Below are 8,738 nucleotides of genomic sequence, written 5' to 3' on the forward strand. Positions count from 1 at the left end.
ACCAAGGTTCCTGTACCTGACACCATTGCAATCATTGAAGACTTGGTTCATCAAGGACTAAACACTGAGGTACCCCCACTGGTGAGACACTGTTTAACCAATACATACTTCACTTGGAATGGAACTTTCTACAAACAAACTGAGGGCACCCCAATGGGCTCCCCCCTTTCTCCAGTTATAGCTAACATTTTCATGGAGAAATTTGAGACTGACGCCATCCAGACTGCCACTCTGCGCCCAACCTTATGGAAGAGGTACGTGGATGACACTTTTGTCATCTGGCCACATGGCCGGCCTGCTCTAGACCAATTCTTCGACCACATCAATTCCATACACCCAGCCATCAGATTTACCATGGAAGTCGAAATAGATGGCAAGATATCTTTTTTGGATGTCCTAATTAAAAAGAGACCTAATGGTTCAATGAGCCACTCTGTCTACAGGAAAGCTACCCATACGGATGCTTATCTGAAACCGGATTCCCACCACCATCCATCACAGAAGAATTCTCTCATCAAGACTCTGTATCATAGAGCCCAATGCATATCCGACCAGGAACACATAAGCAGTGAACTCAAGCACGTACACCAAGCTCTTAGGGCTAATGGTTACTCCGACTATACAATCCGCAAAGCTATCACTCAAACCATGAAGAAGAACCCTCTTGAGGAGCCTTTCAAAACCATCACTTTACCCTACATTGCTGGGATCACAAAAAATATCTCCAAAATCTTGAATAAACACAAGATCCAGGTCCGTTTCAACACATTACATAAAATCCGTGATCTGGTTCCGTCTGTAAAAGATGTGATTCCGGACATACAATACCCTGGTGTCTACAAACTAAGTTGCCTCTGTGGTAGTAGTTACATTGGAGAAACCAAACGCCATGTCTCGGACCGCATTCGTGAACATAAAGCAGACCTTAAACACGGTAGGACCAACACCTCGGCCGTAGCAGATCATTGTTCTAATTCAGTAGGCTCACATGCCATTGACTTTTCCAAGACGGAGGTTCTTTGTAAGCCATCTGGCTTCCATGAGAGATTCGTTCATGAGGCTATCCACATATACAAGCACAGAGACAATTTCAACCGAGAAGATGGATTCTATCTTAGCAATCATTGGAAAGATTTGATAAATCATTTCAGTTCTTGATTGATTGTTCACGCTTACAGTGGCTTTCAGACAGCATACATTATAAAAAAATTTCGTCTCCCCTCTCCTCTTTTAAAAAAAAATAGATGGACTAGTCCTGGGCAAACTGCCAATCGCTGCGCGTGACGCCAACGTTTTTTTTAAATAAATGTGCCGTTTTAAAAATAAATTTATGCAAACCGACACACCTGATGATGACCGTTTGAGTTATGGTCGAAACGTCGTGAAATTTTTTTATTGTTTTATATATATTTTGTTATTTTGTTGTTTCTCTTCAACGTGAATTTACCGAAAAAACTAAGAATATGAATTACTGCAGTCACGAAAGCTTTAAATCAAAATATAATTTATTCAGTTACAGAGCCGCTCATTGTGGGAGGGGCGTGTCTCTTACCCCGGAAGTGACGTCATGTTACCTGCTGCCGCGTGACGTCGCTAGGTAACAGGAGGCTGCCGATCCGCGCTTGCACTGAAATCCGAGGTGAGAAATTCTCATGGTGGTGGTGGTGGTTGTTGTTGTTTACCAAGGTAAAGCCTCTCTCTCGTAGGAATGTCAGTTGAGTAGCAGCGAGCATTGGAATCGATGTCCAGGTTGAAACTTTACAACGCGGGGCCTAGCCACGCGGGACCTTGCCTCCTGCCCTCGCCTGATTGCGTTTACTTTAATTATCTCGCTTAAGTTTAATTTGTCTTCACCCGGCTCGCCACTTTGTAACTTTGTTTTATTGTAAATATTCACGCAGTTTTTATTATTTTCACCAGGCCAAGCCCGCTTGAGCTGCTATACCGCTCTTGTTATCAGAAGCGACCTGCCCACAACAACACAAGGTGAGGCTTTGTCAAAGTGTGTGAATGTTTTGACTTAAAACTTTGGTGACTGCAGGAATTAATATTCTTGGTTCTTTCGGTAAAGTCACGTAGATAGAAAATTAAATAAAAATAACAGATAATAAATGAAAATAAAAATAAAAAAAATTGAAAATGAAGCAAAAAACCCACGACGTTTCGATCGCAACACAAGTGGTCTTTATCTTATTAAATTTAATCTGTTATTTTTATTTTCTATCTACGTGACTTTACTGAAAGAACCAACAATACGTGCGTCAATGTCTATCGGTCAAAGACGCTAAGCGCGTGCCGCTGTTGACTCTGAATGTGTGGAGGGGAACACCTTCACCACGGGGAAAGAGAGACAGAGCCACGGATAGCCTCGGCTATGTTGATTGATCCTCGATTCATTACTTGGTGGCGTGAGGAAGAATTAATGCTGAGCAGATGAAGGTGGCCAGGCATGGTTGTGGTCACACCACCACCTGTTTACTCATGGCAGTGTGTGACAGTGTCAAGTTTGTGTTTGCAGTAAAGTCTATTAACTCTGTTGAACACGGAGGTTATAGCAAAACAATAGTTTATTTTTGTTTTCCTCTGGAACTCTTTGTAAGAATGGAAACAGGAGGTGAACACAGCACACACATGCAGCTGAAGTCGGAACTGTTCATCCCCAGCATTCAAGGACATCTGAGCCTGGATTCACACCTGAGTTGCGATTGAACGTTAATGCATTTCTGCATAGAAGAAATAGTATTTTCAACACCCTTTGCTATGTCAGTCGAATTTAGCTTTCATAAATATTCTTTTTGTAGTCAGACAGCCGAAATTGTGTGCTCGGAGTTTTGGGTTAACATTCATTTTGAAGATATGAGGGCTTCCAGGCATATTTATGACATTTGCCCTCTCATTGTGATGAATTTGGGAAACGGTTTCACTACATCATGAATATAATAATAAGTATAGACGTGTAAGTCACGTGTTACTGTGTATATATGCATTCCTCTGTGCCTCGAAACTGACTTGTAAATGGCGTGGATATTCTTATTTTCTGTCTGCAGCTGACGCTTCCTCTGACGCTTCCTCTGCAGAATTGGTTTCATGGAGCAAAGGCAGCAGCTCGGTACGACAAGTCAACAATGCGACCAGCGTGCATACAGCACGGACCGGACTGGAAACTTGACACAGCACCAGAGAACTCACACAGGAGAGAAACCCTTCAAATGCAGTGTGTGTGACAAGGCATTTGCATGGCCATCAGTTCTTGAGACCCACCAGAGAACACACACGGGAGAGAAACCCTTCAAGTGTACTCTGTGCGGCAAGGCGTTTTCAGATTCATGTTATCTTGTAATACACCAGAGAACACACACGGGAGAGAAACCCTTCAAGTGCAGTGTTTGTGGGAAGACATTTTCACGGTCATCTGTTCTTAAAAAACACCAGAGAACACACACGGGAGAGAAACCCTTCAAGTGCAGTGTTTGTGGGAAGACATTTTCACGGTCATCTGTTCTTAAAAAACACCAGAGAACACACACGGGAGAGAAACCCTTCAAGTGTACTCTGTGCGGCAAGGCGTTTTCAGATTCATGTCAACTTGTAATACACCAAAGAACACACACGGGAGAGAAACCCTTCACGTGCACGATGTGCGGGATGGCGTTTACACAGTCATATAATCTCGTAACACACCAGAGATCACACATGGGAGAGAAACCCTTCAAGTGCAGTGTTTGTTGGAAGGCATTTTCACGGTCATCTACTCTTAAACAACACCAGAGTACACACACAGGAGAGAAACCCTTCAAGTGTGCTCTGTGCGGGAAGGCGTTTTCAGATTCATGTCATCTTGTAACACACCAGAGAACACACACGGGAGAGAAACCCTTCAGGTGCACTCTGTGCGGGAAGGCGTTTGCACATTCATCAAATCTTAATGTACACCAAAGAACACACACGGGAGAGAAACCCTTCAGGTGCACTCTGTGCGGGATCGCGTTTGCACAGTCACCACATCTTAAAGTACACCAGAGAACACACACGGGAGAGAAACCCTTCAAGTGCAGTGTGTGCGTGAAGGCGTTTGCACATTCATCTGATCTTGTAAAACACCAGAGAACACACACAGGAGAGAAACCCTTCAAGTGTACTCTGTGCGAGAAGCCGTTTGCAGATTCATCAAATCTTCAAGTACACCAGAGAACACAAAAGCATCACAAGGAGCGGAGTCTGAAGTCAGCTTGTGAAAGTCAAAGTGCCTCAATGAGCCCATCCCTCATGAAACAAGAACCGGACGAAAATCCCAGCTTGGACACTTTTAAAGGTATAAAGGTGAAATATGAAGAGGTGAAGGTGAAATATGAAGAGGTGATGGTGAAATGTGAAGAAGTGATGAGCGAAGAAGTGAAGGTAAAATGTGAAGATGAAGATTCAACTCCAAAATGGGACCTTCACAACGTGAAGCAGGAGGAGAATTCTGACTGTGAGGCAGAGTGAGGCAACTCCCAGCAGTTTGTGGAAGTGGAGGTGTGGGTGGACTTGCTCCTAGACAATACAAAGTCAAGTGGAGACCCGGTAGATGTGTAAGCCAGAGACGATGTCGCTACAATAGATGCATCTTTGTCACAGGCCTTTCATGACAAGAATGTGAAGTTGAACACTTTGTGGGCCTGTGGGTTGGGTAGATCTCTAACCAGGAGCAAGAGCCAGTAAGCTCCTAAGCATTCACTATGTTATAATAATTGCTTTTACATGGTGCTGGCTTAACCGCCTCAGCAACTCGGAGTTTTGTGCCGTACCTCGTCTGAAACACTCGAAGAGCATCCCCAAGTAGCAGCTGCCCCTGTGTGGCATAAGGTGGTGGCCCTGCACCGGCCTGCATGTGGACAAGAGCCTGTCCGTAGGGGGCGATGATTGATGCGTCATCTCAGTTGTGTAGTTTTTAGGTAATGTTTAAAATTTGCTACATTTTCACTTAGACGCCAGCATGCAATGGCCTACTCGTTTTGAATGACACAATAGTATGTTTTACATACACTCTGAAGCAGACTGCAACTTTTTTTTAAAAGTTTCTTGTTAATACGATGTAACGTGATGCAGTATATTTCACTGCAGTAATCCAATTTTGTTAATATGCCTGTCAATTTAGAATGTATACTTGTCTGGTTTTGTGCATACTTGTAAGATTGGATCTGTAAGGGTCAAACATTGAATAAGTGATGTTAGGACAAAGTGCGTGTGTGTTTGAAAGTAACCTGTACGGAGAACTCAGGTGTGACCCGTTCTTGTGATACAGGTCAAACGGTGTTTTTGTGTTCCACGAAGCATCTGGAGCAACTCATTGTCTTTGAAATAGGTGGCACACTCGGATCATTCATCAGTTACAAGGCATACCACTTAAAAGTTACACGTATAGGAGGAGGTACATTCTCTACAACACGAATTGTAGTTTTGTCTTACGTGTTGAGGCCACGTGATGTGTCGAAGGCTCTCTGCCAGCTCAGGACAGACCCAAGTTGCCATGTGCTCAATAAGATGACTGACAGAGGCACCACTGCACCGACTTGGTGTGGCCGACGCTCCGCTCGTTGTCGTGAGCGTCGCTCATCCGCCCTCCGTTGTTACTGGAGGGCGACTGCCTCCAACTGCCCAGCAGCGTGCTTCACGAGCCTCCTCCACAGAGGCCGATCTTGACACCGCTGGTACCAGTCATCGGCAAGCCCACTCAGCTCCACATCCTTCTTGTACAGCATCAGTCCATACATCTTTAAGAGGGTTATCGAAATGCCATGCTACAGACAGATGGGCAGATATGAACGAACAGAGCTAATGCATTAACATCTCAACCTTGGTTGGAAAGCGTTAAAAAGGAATGTCTTATTTGACCTGAACTGCATATTGATTGATTTGAGTTAAGGACAATAAAAAATAACTAATACAGAGATCGTGCACTCACATCAGTCTGGGTTAGCACGTGAGAGGACCTCCTGTAATACTATGATCTTACCAGATACGGAGACAAATTGGCATTAATGCAGATTTGAGGCTATGCGGATGGCTTTGAACCCTAAGCACCCTTCAATGGTAATGCACATAATAGAGACATGCTTTGTTCACTTTTCTAAACCCATGCTTTTAAAATAATCTCAAGCAATTTTCTCTGCCAGTCATTGCCTGATCTTATTGCACACAAACACACACTCACATACTCACACACACACAAAGATCCCCCGTACAGCCGTCAACAGACTGCTGGGGCAAGTGCTGTTAGCGAGCACCTATGAAGGCTGGCACAGCACACGAGGGGGGTGGGTAGCCAGCACCGCGCCCGGCCGCCTTTGTATCCCGAGTGGCGATGCTCACATCACACTGGGTACTCAGTTTTAGGCTGAGTCGACCTAGGGAAGGCCCAGGACTAGTTCAGATAATCGTCACTGGCGGTGTTGGCCGTGAGCGGGAAACGATCCCAGGTCTCCGGGTTCGTAGCACAGCGTAGCGCTAACCGCTGCCCTACCGCTCGTACAAAGATACGTTTAAACACGCGCACGCAAATACACATTCTGTTTGACTAACACTTCTTTCAAACCGTACGTAGCCAAACATTTCCGTTGTAGAGTTTCTGGATAATGTTTGGAATTACCACAATTTTAACCGTGACACCAACATGCAATGACCTGTGCGTTGTGAGTGACACAATACTCTGTTTTACATCCGCCTTGAAGCAGAACAGCGCATATTGTGGTGAATGTTACTGGGGTAGCCAGGTGTGCCTGTCGGATTTGAACTTTGAACCTCTGCAACAAATAGAGTATGCGCTACCATATTCCTGGTTCTTTCGGTAAAGTCACGTAGATAGAAAACAAAAAATAAACAATATAAAAGATTAAAAAGATACAAATAAATAAAAATAATACATTTTAAAAAATAAATTGATGAGAAGATGCCATGGGTCGACTGACTTGAGATGACTGGCCAATGCACCGCCCGTACACACACAGTGTGTACGTACACACAATAATGTCCACGTTGTTGCTGAGTTCACGCACCCAAGGGAGGGGGCAATGGAAAATGAAGCTAAATCAACTTAAACTCCATCCCCGCTCTGTGACGTCACCACTCAGCATGACCTCATCGGCATGAAGTGCCAGCGGGAGGTGTACCTCGCTAGTGACGTCATGTCACCAAGGTATTCACACTCCCCCCAACCCCGTCCACCGCGCTCTTGAACGTGACGTCACCTCCTCTGGGGTCACTGCCGTTATCGTTCCAGTGCCAATCCTGATTTGGGCAAAGCTACGCCCAGTGACTGGCAGCTCATTAACATAATGTATTCGTTAAAGCCGCCGCGAGTTTATTGCGATGGGTTCAGCACCTACGATATATCGCATGGTACATTAACATAATTTAATCATACTCTAATTTATTTATTTACGGAGCAGCTCAATGGTGGGAGGAGCGTGTCTCGTTTCCCGTAAGTGACGTCATGCCACCTGCTGCCGCGTGATGTCACGAGGTAACAGGAAGCTTCCTGCACTGAAATCCGAGATGAGAAATTCTCATTGCGATTGTGGTTGTTGTGGTTGTGGTGGTTATTGTTGTTTACCAAGGTAGAGCCTCGCTCTCTCTCCTAGGGATGTCAGTTGAGTAACAGCGAGCATGGGAATCGATGTCCAGGTTAGAAGTTTACAACGCGGGGCCTAGCCACGCGGGGCCTTGCCTCCTGCCTTCGCCTGATTGCGTTTACTTTAATTATCTCTCTTAAGTTTAATTTGTCTTCACCCGGCTCGCCACTTTGTAACTTTGTTTTATTGTAAATATTCATGCAGTTTTTATTTTCTTTTGTTACCAGGCCAAGCCCGCTTGAGCTGCTATACCGCTCTTGTTATCAGAAGCGACCTGCCCACAACAACAATAACAACAACAAGGTGGGACTTGATAATTATTTTTTTTACCCTTTTATCTGGCGACAAAACTGACACCTTTTTTTACAAGGAGTCATGTTCACATTGACCACAATACCTGCGGTCGGAACGCAAACACAAAACAACAACTCTGATAATGTATTGGCACTGTCCTTGAAATTGATTGGTCCACACCCGAGACAGCTTTCTTTAGAGCCTCCTCTCACGTTGGTGTTGGACCAGAAGACGCCAAGAAGAAAGCTGTCTCGGGCGTGGACCAATTAATTTCAAGGACAGTGCCACATACATTATCAGAGTTGTTTTGTGTTTGCGTTCCGACCGCAGGTATTGTGGTCAATGTAAACATGACTCCTTGTAAAAAAGGTGTCAGTTTAGTTGCCAGATAAAAGGGTAAAAAAACAATTATCATATTTTGTTACTGGCAAATGAGGTTCCCAATGGTGTAAGGTGGGGCTTGTCAACAGCGTGGTGGTGTTCACTCTAGACGCTTAGTGGTGTTCACTCTAGATGCTTGGCGGTGTTCACTCTCGATGCGGGGTGGTGTTCACTCTAGACACGTGGTGGTGTTCACTCTAGACACGTGGCGGTGTTCACTCTAGACGTGTGGTGGTGTTCACTCTAGATGCGTGGCGGTGTTCACTCTAGACATGTGGTGGTGTTCACTCTAGACACGTGGTGGTGTTCACTCTAGACACGTGGTGGTGTTCACTCTAGACGCTTAGTGGTGTTCACTCTAGACACGTGGTGGTGTTCACTCTAGACACGTGGTGGTGTTCACTCTAGACACGTGGTGGTGTTCACTCTAGACGCGTGGCGGTGTTCACTCTA

The sequence above is a fragment of the Petromyzon marinus genome, unplaced genomic scaffold (genome assembly GCF_048934315.1).
Source record: "Petromyzon marinus isolate PM22_M1 ecotype Great Lakes invasive population unplaced genomic scaffold, UKy_Petmar_22M1.pri1.0 PM_G_Scaffold_56, whole genome shotgun sequence".
Taxonomy (NCBI): Eukaryota; Metazoa; Chordata; class Hyperoartia; order Petromyzontiformes; family Petromyzontidae; genus Petromyzon; species Petromyzon marinus.